This window comes from Lonchura striata, chromosome W, assembly GCF_050655825.1.
Source record: "Lonchura striata isolate lonStrDom1 chromosome W, ASM5065582v1, whole genome shotgun sequence".
In the NCBI taxonomy this organism is placed as follows: domain Eukaryota; kingdom Metazoa; phylum Chordata; class Aves; order Passeriformes; family Estrildidae; genus Lonchura; species Lonchura striata.
In genome coordinates, this window is record NC_140743.1 from 41,747,411 (window position 1) to 41,773,062 (window position 25,652).

Below are 25,652 nucleotides of genomic sequence, written 5' to 3' on the forward strand. Positions count from 1 at the left end.
AGCTGCGGCTGGCAGCTCCAAGCAGGGCCCCACAATAAACCGTATATCCTAAGACCTGACTTCAGTGATCTCTCATCCCCATCCGTCCCAACCGTCCAGGGGACCAGCCCTCACCACACAGGCCTTCAACAACATTAATTATTTATTGAGAAGACCAAGGAAAACAGACATAAGACTTAAACAGATTTACTTACTACACAGGAATAAAACAAAAAATCCACTACTAGTAGATAAAGATAAAGGCACCTATGTTACAGCTAGTAAAGAAATAGTATCGATTAGGAGTCAATGTCACTTACCAACAAATTACAGTGGTGTGCAGATAGTCTCCTTAATTTCTCTCAATCCCCTGGGGAAGTAACTTGATGTGAACATCTTCATCATTGAGAATTCTCTACACACTTGGAGAGTGTACAAGAGATTTCTGATTTCATGAAAATCATAGTAGTCTTTTTATAGTTGTAAAAATGCTTGTGTTCTGCAGTCACAAACTTTAGGTTTTCCTTTCTCACAATTCAAGTCAGGATGTGTATTGCTGGCTAAGGAGGATGTCTGGGTTTGAAAAGACAGGGATCTGCTAAGGAAGGCAGGAGCATCTCTTGAAATGGAAAATGTAAACCCCGTCCCTCCCTCTGAATTATTATAATTTTGAAATTAAGGGGGTCTCAGGCAAAGATATGGGAGTAGGAATAACAGTTATTTATTAGGAAAAATTTTTTAAAAAATTAAAAAAGCAGTAATACAAAACAACAATGACAGAGTCAGAATACAACCTGACACCCTGTTAGTCAGGATGTTGGTAGTAGTCCAACTAAATGGTGGCTGCAGTCTTCCTGTAGTGACCAATGTGATTCTGTTGAAGCAGTGATCCTGTAGACAGGTCATAGTTTTCCCCGGCGGTCCAGTGGTAGTGCAGATAGGCCTGGTCTTCCTCTGGGAATCTAGTGGAAAATAAAGCTGCTGCTCTGGGAATCTAGTGGAAAAAGACTGCCTATGGGTGTTCCAAATCTCAGATTATATTTAGGTAGCAATGACTGGCTCCTCCCTCTGGGTGGAGCATCTCACAATGGGATGATGCAATTAGTCATGCAGTGAGACTCAATGGCCTGTTAATAGAAGATATCTCCCCGGAGGGAGGATGGGTCATGGAAGAGATAAAGGAATACTTCTCCACCTAGTTTTAACAGGTGGCCCAATTAACAGCAGATAACTGCCCCACCTCTAACAGATGGCAATAGAATACACACCCCTGGCCACATCTTGCGCTTGCAACTTAAGACATTATCTACCCCTTATTCTATTATTATTTGTATTATACCTAAATTAATAAACTTTACATAATGAAACCTTACACACAGTTCTCACTTAGGACTAGGTTTCCCTGTGGTACACAATGGGCTTCTGTATATTTTTGCATTACTCACTGAGTGTAACTAGGTTTTTGAGCAAAAATAATCTCATGGATGGGTTTGCTTTTGCCTGAGGAGGGACTAATCTAAACAGTCTTTCTAAAAATACCTTTCATGTGTACTACAGGGACTTTATCTCCATCCACTGTGTGTAAGGGTTCAGACTGGGCAGGACTAGCTTAATTGATGGACCCTTGGGTGTTGACTATCTAGGTGGCTTTTTCTAAGTTAATGCCCTAATTTTTGAAGGTTTTTCCATCAAGTGCCTTTAGGGTAGTCTTTAGTAGTCTGTTGCACTGTTCAACTTTCCTGGCAGCTGGTCTATGATAAGAGATATGATATATCTATTTAATACTATGTTTTCTGGCTTAGATGTTTATAAGGCTGTTTTTGAAATGGGTCCCCTTGTCTGACTCGATTCTCTCAGGGGTGCTATGTCTCCACAGGACTTGCTTTTCTAGGTCCAAGATGGTGTTCTGGGCAGTAGCATAAGGCACAGGGTAGGTCTCTAGTGGTGGCTTCTATGATGGTCAGCACATAGCACTTGCCTTGGTGGTTTTGGGTAAGGGTGATGTAGTCAATCTGCTAGGCTTCCCCATACTTATATTTGAACTATTGCTTACCATACTATAGGGGCTTCACCCCCTTGGCTTGCTTGATTTCAGCACATGTTTTACAGTCATTAATAGCTTGAGAAATATTGTTTATGGTTATATCCACCCTTCGGTCTTTTGCCTACTTATAGGTAGCATCTCTGCCCTGATGACCTGAGGCATCATGGGCCTATTGAGCTAGGAACAACTTCCTCTTATGCTGCCAATTTAAGTTTATTTTTGACACCTTTATTTTTGAAGCCTGATCTACTTGCTCATTGTTTTGGTGTTCCTCATTAGCCAAACTCCTGTATATATGATGAACTTTTACAGGTAGCTTCTTTACCTGAGTGTCAATGTTTTTTTACTTATTAGCAGCTCAGATTGGTTTTCTTTTATGCTGCCAGTTGTTTTTTTTTTTTACCTCTCCAGCCATTCCCACAGAGCATTGGCTACTATTTATGAATTGGTATAAAGGTATAGTTTTGGCTACTTCTCTCTTTTAGCAATGTCCTGGGACAGCTGAACAGCTTTGAGTTTATCAAGTTGACTTGATCTACTTTCTGTTTTAGTAGCTTGTGCAACCTGTTATGTGGGGCTATGTATGGCTGCTTTTCACTTTTGTTTCATCTCTACAATATGATAGGAACTGTCAGTGAAAAAAGCGTATCGTGTTTCTTCTGCTGATACTTGGTTGTATGGTGGAGCTTTTTTAGCCTGTGTTACTTGTTCTTGCTCCTCTGTGTTAGTGAGAATAAAGTTTTCATCTTTTGGCTAGTTTGTAATTATTCCCAAAATCTTGGGGCGATTTGATTTTCTAATATTGGCGCACTGTGTGATAAAGGAAATTTATTTGTTTTATGTGGTATTGGTGGCATGGTGGGTAGAGGGAACTTTTAAACCTCCACCCCAGCACCAGTAGTTGGGGTGCTAGGAGGCATTGTGCTTTTGTGCCAATCACCTCCAAGGTGGCCTGAACTTTTTCATGGGTGGCTAAGATTTCTTTTTTTGTGGGAGCATAGTTTGCTTTGGATTTTCTGTAACTTTGGTTTCAGAATCCTAGTGGTTGGCTTTGAGTCTCCTCAGGCACTTTCTGCCACAGGCTCCCGGACAAGCTATTGTTTTCGGCTGCAGAGTAAAGCATATTCTTCACCTCTGGTCTTGTCCTGACTGGGCTAAGGGCTACTGTATGAGTGATCTCTTGCTTGATCTGGGTGAAAGCTCGTTGCTGTTTAGGGCCCTAGTAGAAATTGTTCTTCTTGCAGGTAACTAGGTAAAGAGTGCTCACAATTTTGCTGTACTTAGGAATGTGCATTCTCCAAAAACTTATGGCACCTAGGAAAGCCTGTGTTTCTTTCTTGCTGGTCAGTGGAGACATTGCATTGATCTTATTGATGACTTCAGTGGGAATCTGACGCCGTCTGTCTTGCCACTTTACTCCCCGGAACTGGATCTTTTGGGCAGGTCCCTTGACTTTGCTTTTCTTAATGACAAAGTCGGCTTCCAGCAGAATCTGCATGATTCTCTCTCCTTTCTCAAATACTTCTATTGCTCTGTTTCCCTACACAATGATATTATTGATATACTGTAGGTGTTCTGGAGCTTCACCCTTTTCCAGTGCAGCCTGGATCAGTTTATGGCAGATAGTGGGGCTGGGTTTTCACTCATGGGGTATTTGGTTTTAGGTGTATTGTATGCCTCTCCAGGTGAAAGCAAACTGAGGCCTGTATTTTGCAGCTTGAGGAATTGAGAAAAACATGTTAGCAATGGCAATAGTGGCATATTATTTTGCTACCTTGGACTCCAGGTTGTACTGGAGTTCCAGCATGTCTGGCACAGCAGCACTCAGCTGTGGAGTCACTTCGTTTAAGCTATGATAGCCTATAGTCAATCTTTATTCTCTGTTAGACTTGTGCACAGGCCAGATGGGACTGTTGAAAGGGTGAATGGGCCTTATTGACCACCCATTGGTTTTTTAGTTTACGGATTATTTTTTGGATGGGGATCATGGCATCTCAATTCATCCAATACTGCTGGCAGTGCATTGTCAAGGTGGCAGTTGGTATTTATTGCTCTTCTACCCTTAGGAGTCTTATTGTAGATGGGTTTTTTGATAGTTCAAGCAAAGTGTTCAATTGCTTAATGGTTTTTGCCTCTACAGCAGCTATTCTGGGATTTTGTAATAGCTGCTTCGGAGGAAGTCTATGCTTAGATTATATGGGCCCTCCGGGCCAGTCACAGTAGGATGTTTCTGCTATTCTTTTTTAGTCAGGCTCACTTTGGCTTTTAACAGGGTCAATCACTTTGATCCCCCTGTCACCCCAGCAATGGAAACAGGTTCTGCCTACACATTCCCCGATGGCATTAGGATACACTGTGCACTAGTATCAACTAATGCTTCATATTTTTGTGTCTTTGATGTGCCAGGCCATTGGATCTATACTGTCTAAAAGAACTGTTTTTTCTGTGCCTTTTCCTGGATAGAGGCAGGTCCCCTCTAGCCCTGGTTATAATTTTCTTTTTGGGCATATATATTAGAGTTCTTTTAAGGGGTTCTGACAGATTATACTTGGCAGCTTGGTTATGGGAGGTTGAGGTTACTTTTACTTTAGTGGAACTCTTTTGGTTAGTGTTTCTCTCTTTGAGTTGATGCACTTTTGCTGCCAGGACAGAGGTGGGTTTCTCATCCCACTTTCCCATGTCTTCTTCATGGTTGCTCAGGAAGAACCACAGGTTAGCTCATGGGGTGTACCCTCTCTCTTTAGCCAGGGGACATTGGGCTCTGACTTTGGGGCCTGTGACTTTCACTGGTGCTGCACTGATTTACCTCACCTCTTTTCTCATCTCCCTCATTTCCTGTTTAAACTTCTCTTTGAGTTCTTTAACTATGTTAGAGACATGAGATTGCATTGGTCCACTGACAATGCTTTTATAATTTCTAAGTTTGTTGGCAACAGAACTCACTGTTTTTTGGTTGTTATTGGCATTAATTTCTGCAATGAAGGTAGTGTATTGAGATGGCCTTAGATTTCCCAGATTCTACAATATTTGCCCTGTGCACCTGACTTTGTTGGGGTCATTTATGTTGTCTGTCCTAAGGTGTACCTCCAATACTGCTACTACTCTAAGTTGTTGTATCCCTTCTTTAAGGGTCTTCTAATGTATTTTATGATGGTATTTCTGCATTCTCTTTTTGTGGACATACATCCTTTTTATACTCATTAAAAGCCACTCCCAGAGGCAAAGGGGCCCTGGCTCCTTTATGAATACTTGATTCATGCCTGAATTTTAGGTTAAGGGTCTCAAATTCTTTGGCTCACTACCATTCAGTTGCACGCCTGTACGTATAAGGTCTCAGACCTGAAGTAACCAGGTTGTGCAAGTCTCACACCCCTGTCGTATAATGTCTCTGTGTCGATTATGGAGACTTTTATATGTTAGGGACTTTGTGATTATCTTAACTGTTGGGTCCCCTGTGGGTTGTGAGAGTCTGTTTTTCTTATCTTTATTATCTGGGTGCTCTGATTTTATCTTAGACTTCCTTGTTTTTATAGGGGCGACTGCTGTGGACTGTGAGTGTCCTTGTGGTTCAGCTGGAACCTGGACAGTTGTGGAAGGGGCTAACAGCTGGCCTGTTAGCTAAAGGAGTAAGAAGAAGCTGAGAAGCAAGAAGAAGCTGATAAGGAGCTCTCTCCAAGGCTGTTACCAAGGAGACCAAGAGAAGAGAGGAACTGAAGAAAGATAAGGAGAGAACTTTGCAGCTGAAAGTTAGCTGAAGTCACTGTTACTTTTCACCAAAGGTGTTATGCTGATTCATTGTGGCCAATAGTTGGGGTAGAAGAACTATAAACAATTGGAAAGTGTATAAAAGGTCAGCTATTTTCGATAATAAAGAGTTGCCATCTGAGACTGCTTGTGGTCTATGCTTTGTGTAGCAACTGCCTCAACAGCGACATCTGTGATCACCAAGTGGAACAACAGCCTGAACAACATAGTCTGGACCCATATGGGGTCCTAGCGACTGGCAACCGTGACCCACTGGGGAGTAGTGGGCGAGGTGGCATTGGTGCAGCTGAGAGTGGAGTGTGGAAGCCACAGGGAGGTCCGGACCTGATTTTCTCCTATCAAGACACCTGGTAGCAGGTCAGCTACCAACTAGTAATAATGGTAAATAATTTATCTAATGAGGAAGAGACTGTTTTGGCTACATGGAAAGTTTTGTTAAGAAATAAGGGAATTAATACTTCAGACTATGCCCTTTGTAGTATATTGTTGTGGGTTAAATCACAGGATTTTGGCACTGATTGTGACACGGCATTTAGTGTTAAAGCATGGGAAAAAGTCAGGGACAGACTCTGGGAAGTCATCAGAGCAGGAGATAAAACTGTTGTTGATCTAGCTGTTAGTTGAGGATTACTTTTTGAGGCATTAAAAAAATGGAAAACAGAGCGAGAACAGGTAGAGCACGACACGGATGAATAATCAGGCTTGATAACAGAGACTCACAGGGGAATGAGTCAGATGGGTCCTCTAATGGGGAACTTGTTGAATCCATGTTTGAAGAAGGTGCAGATGCCATGGAAGTTACCAGGCAGGCTACCAAAGCTTCCGGGAAAGCTGCCAGAGCTTCTAGGCTGGCTGCCAGAGCTTCTGGGAAAGCTGCCAAGGCTTCTGGGAAAGCTGCCAAAACTTCTGAGCAAACTGCCAAAGTATCTCCTTATCAGACTTCTAAACCTCTTTATCTCACACCTGCACATCAGCTCGCTATGGTGCCTGTGTACACTACACTGCTGCACCAGTTAGCCAAAATGTCTTTAGCAGAGAGAGAAACCCAGCCCTCTGCCCCCCCCCACACTTTTCTCTGCTCTAGTCCAGTCATCTGCCCCTTGCTTCCCTCCGAGCTGCATGAACAATTTGCAAGGTCGTATCCTCTGTTGCCTGATAGTGACAGCAAATCAAGTGAAGAGTCATCCACAGTAACACCTGAGTTGGGGCAAGGAACTGTTGATAGTTCATCTTCTAATAGATCTATCCTTACTGCCCCATGGACTTTGCCTCCATGTCAAGTAACTGTGCTTCCATGACAGCCTCAGAAGTTTTGGGAACTTGTTAGGAAGAAGGTAGCTGAAGAAAGGAATTGGAACATAATTGAAAGATTAGGTCCCCCAAAAGTACCTCAGGAGCATGTTGCAGAGGATATATAGATATGATTGTTCTCTTAGCTAGCCAAATGTTACTTCTACCCTTGGATGAATCTTGGAGTGAAATGGACTGTTCCATCCCACCCCCCAAAAGATGTATGGCTCATCCCACACCTCTGTACCTGCCCCTAAAACATCAGAGTCTGTAACCCCATTGGCCCATGCCTTGTCCCAGCCCACCTAGGAGCCCCTGATAAGGGGGCTCTGAGGGGCCATGCGGTCTCTTGGCCCTCTCCTCCTCTCTTGGACTTCCTCCCTCCTCCCCTCTTGTACCTCTCCCCCTCTCTTGGACTTCTTCCCTTCCTCCCCTCCTGGGGCTTCCCCTCTCCTAAACCCTCCGTTTCTCTCTCCCCTCCCCCGTCCTCCTAAGCCCGGCCACGTGCTACGCCTGAGAGCACGAGGCTCGGACATTCCTGAATCTTTGAATAAACCTCTCTCCCCAAGAGCAAGCTTCAGAGATCTCTGCCTCCCTTCACCCCCACCGTGCAGGAGAATAATCCTCCCACAGGAGCACAGTGTTAATGTACATGTTGCCTGTGATAACCCAATGGCTTTTCCAGTTTTTAAAGCAGTTCCTGGAACAGGGCAGGATGACAGTCATCACATCTTTGCCTGGAAGGTTGTGCAAGATCTCCAATCAAAAGTGGCTCAGTTTGGTATTAATTCCTCAGAGGTAATGCAATTAATAGATGTAATTAATGTGGATATGCTTGCACCTTATGACATCATACATCTTGCTACAATTTTATTCCAACCAGTACAATATGGTGTATTTCAAGAAACTTGGAGGCGAGTGGCTGAGCACACAGCTTTAACAAATATGCAGCTGCTACAACATGACCCTCATCATCCTGTGGGTATTGATGCCTTATTGGGCACTGGGCCTTTTGCCAACCCAGATTTACAGGCAAGGTGGGATCCTTCAATTTTGACACAAGCTCAGCAAATAGGCATGAATGCTTTAATTAAAACAATGGAAATGGCAGCTCCAAAACAGAGATATGTTACTATACAACAAGGAATGAGACAACCATTTTTGCAATTTGTGGAAAAGCTTGCTGCAGCTATTGAAAGACAGGTAGATGATTAACCTTTGCGACACAGATTGTGTATACAATTGGTGAAAGAAAATGCAAACCCAGACTGTAGAAAGATTACTGGCACCTTACCTGCGGAAACCCACATTGCCTGAAATGGTTACTGCTTGCTCAAAAGTTGGCTCAGAAGAGCATAAAATGGCAACTCTTGCTGCAGTTCAAAGACCTCAATTGAAATGCTATAATTTTGGACAGCAAGGACACGTAAGGGCACAGTGTAATACCCAGAAAATAACATCTAAGTCAAATGCAAGCAGCAATGTTATGGGCAATAGTTGTGCTAAATTTGGACACTATGCTAAACAATGCAGGAGTACATATCATGCAAATGGTCAGCTGTTGCAGGGAAACAGGAAGAAGAAAGCAAATGGGCATGTGGGGACACAAATACCCTGACAACCACAGCAACAATTACGGGCCTTCCTGGTACTGCAAAGCTACCCATTTGCAAACAATACTCAGGGGCAACAAATGGGTCACCAGGGATTGATATACTCACTGCCGACACAGTAACTACTTTGACAAAAGAAATATGCAAATTTCCCCTCAATGCCTATGGCCCAAAAAGACAGGGATTGAGTGAATTTTTGATAGGGAGATCAAGTACTACACTTAAAGGTATTCATGTGCATTTAGGACTTATTGACACTGATTATTTAGGACAGATTCATTCTATGGTATCAATTGATGACCCCCCTGTCACTATTCAGAAAGGAACTTGCATTGCTCAACTTGTACCTTTTCTGAGTTCTATTCCCAATACAGTGGACCGAAGTCACGGCACAGGAAGTTTTGGATCAACAGGAGTACCTCAAGTGTTCTGGACTGAGAAAGTAATGGAGAACTGTCCAGAAAAGACATGCATCCTCACAGCCAGTGGATACCACCCAGGAATCATATCGGTAACAGGTTTCATTGACACTGGAGCAGATGTTACAATACTCTCGTGACTTTGCTGGCCTCATTTGTGGCTTCTCACTCATGCAAGTTTTGGACTTATGGGGTTGTGTGGTACCACAACAGGTGACTTGTCAGCCATTGTAATTAATGTGAAAAATCTTGATGATGAACAAGCTAACATCAGACCCTATTGCCACTGTGCTAATCTGAAGCCCCCTGGCTTCACGTGCCCGGCAGAGGCACAGTCAGCTGTGGGGAACACTCCCCTGTATCTCGAGGAGAGTAGGGGAGTGGCTAAGGCAGAAAGTTACACTGTCTGCCTTGTTTGGAGGAGAGGCGGCATCCGAAGACATAATGAGAGAGCTGACTCAAGGCTAGGGAAGCAGTTTCAGGTTTAATCCAGGCTCCCGGGAGCTCCAAATTACAGAGTATCCAGCAGTCAAAAGTGGCCTCAAGACTTTTGCAGCATCTTAAATACCAGGGCGGTAACAAGGGGAAGGGAACACCCATTGACCAATGGGGGGATTTGGGGGAGTGGAAGGTGAAAGGATAGACAGATACAAAAACCAATGGGGGAAACTTAAGGGAGGGGCCCTGGGCCCTCATCCAATCCCTCAACGCCCAGGTGTGGAAGAATGGGATGGGGAGCCAAATGATGGACAAGGTACCAGGGAGGGGAGAGGGGAGTGACTAAGCATTTTCAGGGAGATTGACATTGAGGGAAAGGCGGGAAAACTCGGGGTGGAACCATTGGGAGAAAATGGGGGTAGAGGGACAAACCATTACAGAACTGCTACAGAAATATAAAAACACAGTACAACACACTATGTTTCTGATGCTCCTCCAAGTTTGTGGAGACGAAATTGCTTATCTCAATGGGGTGTCAAAATTACCACAGATTTTTAGTAGGAGCCACTGTGATGCAGGGCGGTAAACATCCAGTTATAGCCTTGACATGGTTGACAGATAAACCTGTCTGGGTTGATCAGTGGTCCCTTACTACCGAAAAGCTTACTGCCCTGAGAGAATTAGTCACAGAACAATTGCAAGCCAGACATATTGAAGAGTCATTCAGCCCCTGGAATGCCCTTGTTTTTGTAATAAAAAAGAAATCAGTAAAATGGAGACTTTTACATGATTTATGGCAGAAAAATGCTGTAATGGCAACAATGGGAGCTTTACAACCAGGCCTTCCTACACCCACAATGATTCCACATGAATGGCAAATAGTTGTCATTGATTTGAAAGATTGTCTCTTCACTATTCCATTGGCTGAGCAAGACAAAGAAAAATTTGCATTTACTGTGCCTTCCACAAATAATGTTGAACCCAATAAAAGATATCAATGGAGAGTACTCCCCTGAGGCATGAAAAACTTGCCAACTATTTGTCAATGGTTTGTGGCACAGGCCTTGTCAAAAGTGCGGGAGCAATTTAATAGCTGCTATTGTTATCATTACATGAATAATATCTTGTTGGCATCTGGCAACAAGCAACAGTTATCAGCTCTTAAACAATGTGCTGTGACAAATTTGAAAGCCTTTGGTCTGATTATTGCCCCAGAGAAAGTGCAGGAACACATGCCTTGGAAATATCTAGGGATGTTAGTGACTGACACTCAAGTTACGCCTCAACCTATGAAATTAGACATTGATGTTAAAACTGTTACTGATGTACAGAAATTGGTTGGTGCAATAGGTTGGATTTAATCATATCTAGGCATAACCAATTATCAGATGCAACCATTGTTTGATTTGCTATTGGGGATCACTTCCTCTACTGATGAGAGGCAATTGACCCTGGAAGCAAAGAAGACCTTAGATGAAATTGAATTAGCCTTAGTACACAAATTTGTTAACAGAATAGATACCTCTGTTGGTGTTTAATTGTTTGAAGGACTGTGAAATACCATGTGGGAAAATGTGTCAATGGAGTGATAATTGGGAAGACCAACTGCATATTTTGGAATGGATATTTTTATCTTTCAGATCTCAGAAAACAGCTCCAGGACTTTATGAGCTTTTTGCAGATATTATCATCAAAGGTCGCAGGCGTTGTCATGAGATTCTGGGATACGACCCTGTGACCATTGTGATACCTGTACAACAGTGGTATTTTGAATGGTGCTTTCAAAATAATCATGAATTGCAATCTGCCTTATCTGGTTTTACAGGCCAAATAAAATACCATTTGCCTTCTCATTGTGTTTTAAAACTGACCAAGGAGATTCCTTTTGAAGGGAAGCAAATTTGTTCTCCTGTTCCAGTGGATGGTATAACAGTTTTTACAGATGGATTAGGGAGAACTGGAAAAGAGGTTGTGGCTTGGAAAAAGGATGATCACTGGGAATATGAGACAATGATTCAACAAGGATCTCCTCAACTGGTTGAACTTTGTGCTGTTCTTTTAGCTTTTTCTTTATTTTCTGATTCTGTAAATGTAGTTACTGATTCCATTTATGTTGCTAATTTAGTTAAACATCTAGATCAAGCAGTGTTGTACAGTGTTCAAGAGAAACCTTATTTACCATGTTCGTGAAGTTATGGACAGTTATTTGTGCTCGAAAACATCCTTATTTTATTATGCATATTTGTAGCCATACATCATTACCTGGATTTTTGTTGAACGCAATGCCTATGTATATTCCCTAATAGCTGCTGCTGCAATCAAAACTGTACCTAATGTGTTGCAGCAGGCAGTTTTGTCTCATTGATTTTTTCATCAGAGTGCTCAAGCTTTACAGCAGGAATTTAAATTGTCTCCTGGTGAACCAAAATCAATCCTTTCTTCTTGCCCTGACTGTCACATGACTCATGTTTCTCAGTATTATGGTACCAAGCCTAGGGGTTTACCTGCTTTAGAGGAATGGCAAACAGATGTGACAAAAATGCTGGAATTTGGTCGCTTTATGCATGTTCATGTTACAGTAGATACCTTTTCTCATGCCATGGTTGCTTCAGCACTCACAGGAGAAAAATCTCGTGATGCTATTCATAATTTTTATCATGCCTTTTCTATCCTAGGTGTTCCATGTCAGATAAAAACAGATAATGGCCCAGCATATGCTTTGCAGAAAACGCAAGCATTCTTTCGTGCTTTCGGCATTGAGCATTCAACAGGTATTCTACATGTTCCCACAGGCCAAGCAATCCTCGAAAGGGCTCATGATCTTCTTAAACGTCAGGTTCAAAAACAAAAAGGGGGAATGCAACAGGAGTCACCTCAAGTGAAATTAGATAAAGCTGTTTATGTGTTAATTTTTTTGCATCCCCTACCTGACTCACAGTTATCTCCAATTTTTTACCATTTTTCCTCTTTGAATTCTAAGCAACCAGATTTTCGTAGAAATGTTAAGGTATGGGTTAAGGATCTAATTACTGGTCTGTGGTCTGGTCCAGTGGAACTAATAACCTGGGGGAGAGGTTATGGTTGTGTTTTGACAGATAATGGTCCTCGATGGCTTCCTGCTCGTTGTATTAAACCTTATCTGGAACGTGCAGGAAGGAATAGAATGGATGGTTCCACAGCTGAAGCAGAACATACGTATGACACTGGTTAAGGCCATATATCAGAACATGTATCTTATCAGTCTTTGTGTGTTTTCATAGTAACTAGAGGATGTGGGTTTGGTTTGCACTTATTAGGATAACACTTTAGATGGCTATAGTTTAGAGATATAATTTGATAGAGTAGTTAAACTTAAAAGCACTTATAGATGGATGAAGGACAAGAATGATTGTGTAAAGAATAGGAATGTTATTTATGTTGAAGGTTGTAATTGTTGTTTGTGTTTCCCCTGTGTCGTGGTTTGACACGGAAAAAGAATTTTCTCTGAAGGAAGAGGCCAATTTGGATATTGACCAATTGAAGGTGGACACGCCTCTGAGAACACAGAGGGGTTAAAAGAAGAATTCCCAGGGGAACTCGCTCTCTTTGGTTCCGGTCAGCGTGTAGTGCAGAGTCTCCCCTGCCCGGCCGTGGCTGGGTGGGGCAGGGGAAGGCCCATGGCCTGACTGAGGTAGGAGGTAGGACAAAGGGTGGAGGGGACTGGAACCCCCTGCAGATGGAAGGGTGGAAGAAATCTGGGATGTCTCCGTTCCCCCCCCCCCCCCCCAGAGTCGAGAGGGAGAGAGAGAGAGAGAGAGAGAGAAAGAGACAGCAGCGGCTTGTCAGCAGTACACCGCAGGGAAGGAGACGAGTGGGGCGGGGGGCCGCAAGATGCCCAGCTGCCTGTGGGAGCCGGAGAATCCGGGCAGAGAGCCAGCCAGGGAGTCCTGACTTTTAACCCTTTCCTTGAGAAATGAGAGCTTTGTGAAATTTCACTCCTCCTCGGTTTGAAAGAGAGGAAGAGAGACAGCCTGGACCCTGGGATGTTAGAAGGAGAAATTCTAGGTGGGAGGAGATGATGGAATGTTTTTTTGGCTGGACTTTTCCTTGGTAGCCACAGACTGATCCGATTTTTCTCCTCCAAGAGAGACTGTATTTTAGGAGGATGCCAGTGAGCCAAAGAGACCATGCTTCAGCTGGGAAAAGACAGAACTGGAGCGAACAGAGAAAAGTTAGGGGGTTTGTGGTGGTGCCCCCTGTCCTCAAAGAAGAAGAAGAGAAGAAGATCTCTGTTCTTGGACCCTCGGCTCCAGGGAGAAAATGGGGGGGGGGGGGGTGGGACTGTGGTCCCAAAAAATGAAAAACTGAACTGTTGTTTTTTTCCCCTCTTGGCAGGGCATCCTTGAAAAGAAAAGTCCTAAAAGCAGTCTGTCCATCCATGCATTGGTGGTGAGAGCACTGTGCATGGAAAGGAGAAGGGTCACCATGGCAAACTTTTTCTCTGGGCGGTACCATGTGTGGCATGGAAACACAGGATGTTCCAGCTGTGTTTCTTGGGAGGTCTGTGGCACAGGAGAGACTCCTCTCTCCCTCGATAGTCTGAGTATCGATTGTCTGGAGGGTGGAAACCTGATTGGGATCCAGATTGTGTCTCACTGTGGTTTGTTGGAGTTGGGTGGTGGGAGGAGGAATTTTTTGCAAGGTTTTCATTTTGATCTTTGTGTGTGGTGTTTTTTTTTCTTTCTTTTTTTTTTCTTTTATAGTAGTAGCTTAATTTTTTTTTTTCCTGGTATTAAGCTTGGGCCTGCTTTTCTCTGTTCTCGATTGCATTTCACAGCATTCAATTGCATATTCATGGGGGCACTGGCATTGTGCCAGTATCAAACCATGACACCCTGTCTGCTTGAATTTTTGCAAAGGGCCCTGAAAAAATCCATAGCAGTTGTATTTACTGGTCAAAAACAAAAAGGGGGAATTTGGGAAGGGGCTAACAGCAGGGCTGTTAGCTAAAGAAGCTGAGAAGAATCTGAGAAGCAAGAAGAAGCTGATAAGCAGCTTTCTCCAAGGCTGTCACCAAGGAGACCGAGAGAAGAGAGGAATTGAAGAAAGATAAGGAAAGAACTTTGCAGCTGGATGAAGTATTTTTAGAAAGTTAGCTGAAGTCACTGTTATTTTTCACCAATGGTGTTATGTTGTATTATTGTGGCCAATAGTTAGGTAGAAGAAGGATAAACAATTAGAAAGTGTATAAAAGGTCAGCCGTCTTTGAGAATAAACAGTTGCCATCTGAAACTGCTTACTGTCTATACTTTGTGTTGCGACCGCCTCAACAGTGACAAGGGACCTGATGGAAAAGTGGCAAGTGTTTATCCATTTGTTTCAGACTATAAGGCCCCCCTCTGGGGGAGAGACACCATGTCCCAGTGGGGAATCCAATTGGTCATTCCTAAGACACTCCAGGATTTTTGGAACTAGCCACTGTGCAGCGCCCTACCCACAAGTTAAAGTGCTTGGATAACACCCCAAAGTGGGTAGCACAGTGGCCTTTTGAGTAAAGGGAAGCTCGAGGTGCTTGAGGAGCTTGTGGAGGAACAATTGCCTCAAGGATACATAGAAGACACAGATAGCCCTTGGAATTTCCTAGTCTTTGTAATTAAGAAACCAGGGAAGGACAAGTGGAGGTTGATCAATGATCTCTGAGAAATAAACAAAATTATAGAGGACATGGGACCACTCCAACCAGGGATGCCTAGTCCAACAATGCTCCCTCGAGATTGGCAATTGGCTGTCCTAGATATCAAGGACTGTTTCTTCCAAATTCCATTGCACCCTGAATGCAAACCCCACGGTTTGCATTCTCGGTTCCCACCATCAATCGAGAAGCCGCAATGAAACGCTATCACTGGAAGGTCTTGCCTGAAGGTCTTGCCTGAAGGTCTAAAATCCAGTCCTTTCATATGCCAACAATACATAGCCTCACTACTGTCTCCGGTAGGTGCAGAGAGAAAGGACACCATCATCCTTCATTCTGTGGATGATGTGCTTGTGTGTGCCCCCAATGACTCTATACTCCAACACACGCTTGACCTAGTGGTTAAGGTTTTAACCTCTGCTGGATTTCAATTGCAGAAAGACAAAGCTCAAAGGATGCCACCTTGGAAATACCTGGGTTTGGAAATCATTGCAAGGACCATTGTTCCACAGAAATTGGAAATTGATTGCAATCCCAAGCCACTAGTGGCCCTCCACTCATTGTGTGGGTCTTTGAATTGGGTGAGACCCTGGCTAGGCCTCACAAATGAGGATCTAGACCCTCTCTTCAATTTATTGAAGGGGGAGAGGGAGCTGGCCTCCCCTAGGGAACTGACCCCAGAGGCAGTGACAGCAATCAAAAAGGTACAGAAGGCCTTGTCGGAGAGGCAGGCACATTGATGTGAGCCAAACATGCCTTTTAATTTCATTGTTCTAGGAAAACTTCCATATTTGCATGGTTTGATTTTCCAATGGATTGATGGGCAGAAGTATTCACTCTTGATCATAGAGTGGGTCTTCCTCTCCCATCAAAGATCCAAGACCATCACTGAGCCACAAGAGCTAATAGCAAAGCTGATTCTGAAGGCCAGGGTGAGATTATATGAACTGGCTGGATGTGACTTTGCATGTATTCACCTTCCAGTCAGACTTTCTGAGGAGGGAAGGAATTCTCCTGAGAGATTGACCAAAGGGACGTTTGAGCATTTGCTCCAGAGCAATGCCAGTCTCTAATTATCTCTGGACAGCTACAGGGGACAAATATCAGTCCATGCCCCGTCTCACAAGTTGTTCAGTGAGGAATTCCACCTCACTCTTCAGGAAAAGAGGAGTAGGAGACCACTCAAGGCTCTCACAGTGTTCACAGACGCATCTGGGGCTTCCCACAAGTTGGTGATGACATGGAAAAATCCACAGACTCAGCATTGGGAAGCTGATATTGAGTTTGTGGAGGGATCCCCCCAGGTGGCTGAACTAGCTGCAGTGGTAAGAGCTTTTGAGAGGTTCTCAGAGCAAGTCAATTTGGTAACAGACTCTACCTATGTGGTGGGGGTAGTGTCCAGGGTGGAGCAGGCCGTGCTCAAAGAAATAGAGAATGAACATCTCTTCAGATTGCTCTCAAAGCTGATTTATTTAATCTCTCACCGAGAGCATCCATTTTTTGTGATGCATGTGAGGTCACACACTGACTTGCGAGGCGAGATCGCAGAGGGGAATTACCAGGCAGACTCCATTGCTGCACCAGTTGAAAAAGCATGTGTCCCTGATGTCTTCCAACAGGCAAAGCTGAGTCACCAACATTACCATCAGAACGTGCCAGGTCTAATCCAATAGTTCCAGCTAACACGGAGTCAGGCTCGAGCCACTGTGGCCAACTGTCCCAAGTGCCAGCTCCAGGCCATGCCACCCATGGGCATGGGGGTTAACCGCTGGGGCCTTGGCAGCTGTGAAGTGTGGCAGACAGCACACACATTCATAGTTTTGGTCACCCCAAATATGTTCATGTAACCATTGACACATACTCAGGCACAGTGTATGCCTCTGCCCATACAGGAGAAAAGGCTGTGCATGCCAAACAGCACCTAGTGCAAGCCTTTTCAGTATTGGGGATTCCAAAAATAATTAAAACTAATAATGGCCCAGTGTACGCATCCAAGGATTTTCTGGAATTTCTCCTGCAGTGGGGAGTGGAACATAAGACTGGCATCCCTCACTCCCCCACAGGTCAAGCCATGGTTGAGCGTGCACACCAGATGCTCAAGCAGGTCTTGCATAGACAGAGCAGTTCAACTCTATGGATGTCTCCACAGGAGAAGCTCTGTAAAGCCATGTTTACCATCAATTTTCTGAATTGTTAATTTGAAAACATGAGTCCACCAGTGGTATGTCATTTTAACAGTGGCAATCAGTTCAAATTGTCTCAGCGTACACTGGTCTTGATTAGGGATCCAGAAACTTGGGAAACCAAGGGTTCCTATGAGCTCGTGACCTGGGGTCGTGGCTATTCATGTATGGCTATTCCCTCAGGCCCTCGGTGTATTCCCCAGAAGTGGCTGAAACCTTTTGTTCTTAAGAATCCAGGTCAGACAGAAGGGGATGAGAAGCAAGTAGCCGATGCTTCAAAGAGAAAATGCCGCTGAATGGAAGAAAGAGAATTTTCCTAGGTGTGAAGTCCTTCCGCCACAAACAGAAACTTTTAACATATCTTTAAAATGTTTATGTTTCCTTTTTAGAGAAAACCTACCTCCCACTCAACCCTGAGATGAACCCCAACCAAGTTGTCATCTTGCTAATGCTGAACAGTCAGGCAACTGCATGGATCATCCCTCAGCCACGTCAAAACATCTGGGTGACCCTGGCACAGACACTTCAGCAAGAAAACATATGCTTGTCCACTGCAATAGCAAAGAACCCTATGTCCACCTGTCTGGTAGGAATTCCATTGCAGGCTGGAGAATTTCCAGCAGGTTTGGTCAAATATAGGTCCAACGAAATTCCGGAATCACACACACCCCCCGACCACACAAAGATCATCAGAGGCAAGCTGTGGTGTGTGGCAGCCAGGACCTGTGTCCCACTGGGAATGCCATGGAGGGTACGGTCTGCTGGAGATCTTCCACTGAAGGCAGGAGGACACGCAGGCTGCTGTGTTTTCCAGAAGGTTTTATTGAGGGAAAAGTCAAGTCGGAGGTGCAGGGAGACACTCTCTCAGGAAGGGGAGCGGGCTCTGAGCGCGTGGTCTCGAGAGCAGGGTAAGGTATATAACAGAAAGGGGATCGGAGGGTGGGGGTACAAATCAGCCAATAATGGACTGATACAGGGGAGGAGTAGGGATGACCGACAGGGTGAGGACCGATGGGGACAGGGGGGAAGAGATGGCTAACACTAGGGAAGCAGTGAAGGCATAAAAAACAAGGAGCATTCCAGAACAAAGAGATAGCTCAAATGATGATGGACATGAACAGGGATAAATGATTGGCATCGGAGGAGGCGGGAAAATTATACAAAAGTGGTCTTCCAGGGCATCCCAGGTGGACTAACCCCGGGACCCCTTCCCACAGTGGTGATCATTAAATCCTTAGAGGAATGGTTGCAAGGTTTGCCCAAGATAGCTCAGGAACCCCAAGAGTTAGAGCTATTGGGTTCTTCTCTTGCAGCTTAATGCATACATTTCTCTGTCCTCCCAAAACCTTCTAGCACTAATGAGTACCACATCATAAAACAATATCGTGGGGAGTTTACTGCAAGAAGGTGGTGTCAGAATACAAGCCACATTGGGGCAGACAACCCATCTCACCCCAGTCCCAAAAGCCTCCCTAAGGGATTGTTCTTGATTTGTGGGGATCGGGCATGGGCAGGAATTCCTTCTCGGCTTTTAGGAGGGCCATGTACCATAGGGCGGTTGTCCGTATTGACACCCAACCAAACTCTGATTGGTGAATGGACTCACAAAAACAAATCAGCAAACAAAATTCAAAAGAGGAGTGTGGACAATCTGGACCCAAATTGTAACTCAGAAATTTTTCATTGGGCCAAGTCAAAAAGAGTTGCTGTGTCCCTGTTCCTTCCATGGGTCACAGCAGCCAAAGCTCTAGGTGAATTGGGCCATCTAGAGTGCTGGGTGGTCAAACAGGCAAACTTGATGTCTACCGCCATCAGCTCTCTCCTAGAAGATGAGGAAATTACCAGACAGGCCACGCTTCAAAACCGCGCTGCTATAGATTTCTTTTTGTTACTGCATGGACATGAATGCAAGGAATTAAAAGGACTTTGTTGCATGGACCTGACTGCAAAGGCTCCAAACATCCATGCTGCCCTTCGAAACATGAACAACCTGATAGGACAAGTGAAGCAAGAATCTGAGGATTGGTTCAAAGAACTGTTCAAGGGCTGGGGATTCATAGGGTGGTGGACTTCTATAGTTAGATCAATTTTGTTATTTCTTGTTATTCTGTTCCTTGTAACCATAGCGTTTGGGATCCTATGTCTCTTGATTCTCAAAGCTATCAAGGGTCTCATACCTGCTACCTCAGAAGTCAACCACATAGAGTTGGCAAATCTAAAGAAGTCTGACTACGCCATCAATTGTAGGTGGTGGGAAAACCAACACTCAGTGTCAAAATGAACCTAAAGATTTCCTGTAACCTTGTTAAACAAATAAGGGGGAGGTGTTGTATTCCTCTGGGGAATGGTTTCTCCCTCCCCAGAGACCCCTGTAGATGCGATCTGTTAGTATGACCCTTCCTTCCTTTCCTGAATCAATTGGCTAGGAATCAAGTAGCCCCTCCTGTACTGAGCCTAGATAAGGCTCTGTCCCTTCCTGGTTCACTCTCTTTCCCCCTTCCTCCTATGGAATAAACATCTCAGACCACATCAGGGGTTGGAGCCTCTTTTGGAATCTTTGTCCAGCTCCTGGTACACTCCCCCCAAGGCCTCGTAGATCTGGGCTAGTCTGGTAACTTTGGGGGGCTGCCAGGGGTAGGTGTATCAAGAGGTAAAATATCTTGGACACTTAATAAGTAAGGGTAGCTGGAAACTCAACTATGAGAGGATTTCAGGAATTTTATCTCTTCTCCCTCCCTCTTCAAAGAGGGAAATCTGATAACTACTCAGATTATTAGGATATTGCAGATTATGGATTGATGGGTGCACACAAGCAATACAATTTTTATATAGAAAATTAAAAAAGGAAAACTATGTTAAACTAGAAGAGCTGAAGTTAAAACTGGCCTAAGTACCAGCTTTAAGCTTACCCTCTTAGAAAAACCCTTTTCATTTGCACATAAATGTAGAAAATGGAGTAGCTCATAGAATTTTACTTCAGGAGTAGGGAGGAGTAAAGAGACCAGTAACTTGTTTTTCAAAGGTGCTAGACCAAATAAGCCATGGCTGGCTAGTATGCATTCAAGCTATAGCAGCTACTGTGATCCTAGTAAAACAAGGGCGCAAGCTTACTTTTAGAAGTAAACTAGTTGTGTGTGCACCTCATGCGGTCTGAGGTGTGTTGAATCAGAGAAGGGAAGGAATAAATAAGTTGAAAACGGGGGGAGGGGTGATTGGCAGACTTTGGGATGTTGGAATGTGGAGTGATGATGTCTTGGTGCTAGAAGAGGACAAGGGTTCGAATGCAGTCTCTGCATAAAGGGCAGAGAAGTGTCTTAACACATGGTTGTTAGGAAGCTGTTCAATGCCGAACTGGGGTGCAGAAAAAGTTTAGCAGAACGGGCCCTCCTTGAAGGGAAAACAAGTTATGTAGACTAAGGAAATAGATTGCCAAAAGCACCTGGGGACGCCAGGTTTAGAGTAGTCAAAATTAGGAAGTGGGGTCTCAGGGGCTGCAGCAGGAGCTGATTCATGGGGTTGACACAGCACAGCAACTCCCAGTGTTTCATCCAGCCGGTGGAAGTGGCACAGGGCACGGTTTGCATGAGGCGCCACTGGGGTTTGGGGGCTGGCTTGGTTGTGCCAGGGTCCCAGAGAGCGGGGGGTGTCCAGAGGCAGTGCTGGGTGAAGATTGCGTGGGTTTGCCGCTGAGGAGTGGGCTGGCTCCATGGCAGAACTACCAGGGGTAGCTCCCAGCCTGCTAAGGTCCCAAGTCCAGGATGGTATCCTCGGACCCGGCAAGCGCCGCTGAGGGCCGAGAGACAGAAGGAGAGGGAAGCGAGGTGTGGGTCTTGTCCCCGGCCTCCCCCTGCATGGGCAGTTGTCTGTGAGAGACAGTGTTTAAAGCACTGCTGTGAAAAAAGGAAGAGGGGCCAGCATTAGAGATAAGACCAAGGCAGAGATAGACTTAATCTCTCGATGGCTCTCCAAACCTCACAAAGTTGTTTATTTTTAAAGCAAGATTTCTTTTTTTTCTTTCTGTTTGTTTCTTTTTTTGTTGTTAAGAAGTGGAGACTTTTGTTCTGAAGAATGGGTCTGTAAGGCTAAAAGAGTTAAATGTTGCCCAAAAAGTAAAAAGCAAGACATGTGATATATCTTGTGTTAAAATTGGCCTGGTCTTTCTTATTTAACTAATTACAATTCACAGGAAGAAGAATTTGCCTCTGCAGCAATTAACGCAGCAGGGTGTAAGAAGAAGAGGTGTCAGTAAAAAAAGCTTTTAGTTAAACCCAGAAAGTTTTAAAGAAAACTAATGGTAAAAGTTAATGCAGTATTGTCTTTCTTTTATCACTGTGTTATTAAGAAGTCTTTTCCCAGTACTACTAAAGCAGCAATCTGAAACAGGGAAAGAGGGTGAATTCATGCCAGCAACATCAAAGGACTTGTGAAGAAACTTGAGGAATAGACTATTACATCTAAACCAGGTGACACCAAATTGGCTTTCAACTGGGACTGGGTGGTTACGGTTTGGGAAGACCTAAATGAACCAAGGAAGGTACAAAGAATAACACCTAACTGAGAAATAAAGCAAAGCTTACATCACTGGTTTTAAGCACTGCCTAAATAAGCCCTGAGACGCCTCCAACACGTCCTTAGGAGAAGAATACTGCCACTTCAAACAAGAGGATCAGGACTATTTTAATCAAAGAGTTTTTATATTCTGGCCTTAGCCTGCGACTTGTACAGGGAAGAAGGGAAATTACCATTAGTATTATACTGTATACTTTATTTGATTCATCCCAATACTAGACATGCTAGCTGGGTTATAAGTAAATGTTCAAATTATGGGAATAATTGGTATTGTAGTTCACAAAATCTATGCTCTCATTGCAAGAAGTATTGAGTACTGAATCTATCCTGTATACAGATAGAACTCAAAACAACTGAAGTAATAACTTTGTTTTGTGGATGGGAATTATTAGTGCCTGTTGACTAAGAGATACCCGAGGAACGGTGGGAAACCACAGTTAAGGAGTGTCAAAAAGGACTTGCCTAAAAAATTTAGTAAAAAGGAGTAACAAGGAATGTTGCAGATGAGAGATAAATATAATATCTCATAAATAATACATCGGGATGAGAACAGTTCTCCCAGCTAGCCGGACAATGCCCCTGCCTATGGATGGGTCCTGGGGTGAAATGGACTGTTCCATCCCACCCCCCAAAAGATATATTGTTCACCCCGCACCTCTATCCCTCCCCTAAAATATCAAATGTCTGTAACCTTATTGGCCATGCCTTATTCCAACCCACCTAGAAGCCCCTTGATAAGGAGGCTTCGAGAGGCCACGCGGTCTCTTGGACTTCCTCCCCTCTTGGAACTTCCCCCCGTCTTGGAACTTCCTCCGCCCTTCAAGCCATCTCCCTCCTTTTGTCTCTCCCCTCCCCCACCCTCTCAGGCCCGGCCATGTGCTGCGCCTGGGAGCACGAGGCAGGACCCTCCTGCACCCCCAATAAAACTCTTTCCCCAAGAGCAAACTTCAGAGATCTCTGCCTCCATTCATCCACACCATGCTGGAGCGTGATATTTTCTACAACTGGCGCCCAACGAGGAAAAGGAATCCACATCTACCTGTGGGACACCTCTCCATGCACGGTAACTACATTACCTGCGGAGCTGCAGCGACCTGCCTCGTGACACATCGCCATGTGCAGAGAGTGCAGATAGCAGTGCCTAGCACTGCCTGCACTGGAAGCCCCGAGGGGGAAGTCTGGAAGTCCTGGGCATGGCAAAGCCGTCCCGGAGAGACACCCAAGCTCTGAGAGGACCCATGCAGAGCCCTGAGCACCGACAGGAGGTACGTCGAAACTCGACAGAGGTCTCTGCTTTTGCGACATCTAGGTGAGCTACACAGGTCTAAAAAATGGGACAATCCCACTCTGCCCTTGATAGAGATCTCTATAAGCAACTTAACCATCTCTTACGTAGTCATAACAGTACTTTGTCTAAGGAAGAGTTAAAAAGCCTCCTGGAATGGATCCTGCTTAACTTCCCTCATGCTGAGAGGTCAGCCGCCTTTACCAGAGATTTCTGGGACTCAGCTGGAAATAGGCTTGTTATTGACATTTCTAGACGAGACCCCAAAGCTTGTGATTTGCTCCCAGCTTTTAGGGCTGTGGCCGAATTGTTCGTTCCACAAAAGCCGGTCCCGGCCACGTGGCCGGCCCGCGCAGTTGCTGATGACCCCGCCCCCTTCGCAGCTCCCCCCGCCCCCACTGTGGCCCCCCCCACCCCCGCTGCGGCCACCGCAGCCCCCCCCACCCCTGAGGCCCCCCCCGCGCCCCCATCCCCCGCCTCGTGCCGCTTGGCACCGGCCTGCGCTGTCCCGGCGGCCACAACTGCGGCTGCCCCAACCCCACAGCATGCCGCGGGGCCCGCAGCCATGCTTGCCCCCTCGCCTACGTCTCTCGCAGCTGCGATCACCGCTTTCGCTGGCCTGTTGCAAAACCATTTGGTCCCGTTTTTGCAAACGGCAGAGCCGGGGCCAGCCACAGCCGGCTTGGCGCCGCCACCTCCCGCAGGAACCCCCGATGCTTTGGGAGAGATGCCACCCGCGCCACACGAACACGTGACCACCCCACCAGTCCCAGCCCCACGGTGGAGATTGGCGAGAAGCCCCTCACCCCCCCCCCCAGCCCAAACCACGGCCGCGGGGGGATGCCCCAGGGCCCCGTACCGTGACCCCACCACCCCCCGCACCCATGAATGCGCGGCAATCCTCCAGCAGCGCAGCCCCGACCCCCGGCTCCTCTAGCCGCGCGGTAGACACGGCCGCCATCTTGGCTCACCAGACGGACCATGTGGTGTGCCCCGCGCATGTGCAGTTGGTGCTGTCCCCGGTCCTGCCGCCCCCTGACGCGCCCGTGGCGCCTCTAATGCAGCCTGCTGCTTCCCACGTGCCCCATTGTTGCAGATGATAGATAGATATGATTGTTCATAAATAATACAGCTAAGATGAAAAGTTCTCCCAGCTAGCCAAATGTCACTTCTGCCCTTGGATGAGTCCTGGAGTGAAATGGACTGTTCCATCCCACCCCCCAAAAGATGTATGGCTCATCCCACACCTCTGTACCTTCCCCTAAAACATTAGTGTCTGTAACCCCATTGGCCCATGCCTTATCCCAGCCCACCTAGGAGCCCCTGATAAGGGGGCTCTGAGAAGCCATGCGGCCTCTTGGACCTCTCCTCCTCCCTTAGAACCTCCTCCCCTCCTGGGGCTTCCCCTCTCCTAAACCCTCCTTTTGTCTGTCCCCTCCCCCGCCCTCTTAAGCCTGGCCACGTGCTACGCCTGAGAGCACGAGGCTTGGGCCTTCCTGCACCCCCAATAAACCTCTTTCCCCAAGAGCAACCTTCAGAGATCTCTGCCTCCCTCCACCCACACTGTGCTGGAGCGTGATCATCCCGCACCCCATGCCACGGTTTACGCCCAGCCGGAGCCCCCGAGCCCTCTGGCAGTGGCACCGGGGCCCCCAGAGCTGACAGGGGGAGTCCCGCCGCCGCTGCTGCTGCCAGAGCCGCCGGTCGCGCCACTTCCAGGGTCGCCGCCGGGTCCCTCCGCGTGGACCCGCCCGGAACTTCTTGCAGCGGCATCACAAATAGTTCCTCCCACACCGCCGCCCTTGCAGCCCCTGGACACCTCAGCCCTAGAGCCACCAGCATCTTATCTACAATCGCAGCTTTTGGAAACCCCTTCCAACCCTCCAGCCAGCCTGCTGGCAGCACCAAAATATGACACCACAGCATCCTCTGCATATGCCTCTGTGTCCTCCCCTACGCTATATCAACATTCAACAGCTACAGCCCCATCCTCAATACGTCCTTCCTCATGTACCGGTTCCTCCCTGGTGGCTTTGCTTACAGACACCTCTCCTCCTGCCCCTCCACCCCAGTTATCAGAAGCTCCTGCACCAAAACGGACATCTAGCAATCCCAAGACATTGACAACTATTCCTTCCCAGGACTTGAAAGAACTACGAAAAGCTGTCAATGAAGGCGGTATCTCCTCCTCATATATTAAACAGGTGTTAAAAAGCACCCTGGAAAGGCACATGATCACACCTGACGACTGCAAATAGCTGTTGAAAAGTACCATAGAAAAAACATCTGAAACCCCAAAACGCAGCTTGTTAAAACAGAAAAGGGGAATTTATAAGGCTGCACCCCAAAAGAGGTTAAGTAAGGATCTGTATGTTCACAATTTTTCAAATTGCTCT

The 25,652-nt window shown here is 45.8% G+C and overlaps 1 pseudogene; it reads left to right on the forward strand.

Annotated features, from left to right (window-relative positions):
• The first annotated feature begins 7,879 nt into the window (after positions 1–7,879).
• LOC146763207 (uncharacterized) lies at positions 7,880–24,120 on the forward strand (annotated as a pseudogene).
• The last annotated feature ends 1,532 nt before the right edge of the window (positions 24,121–25,652 follow it).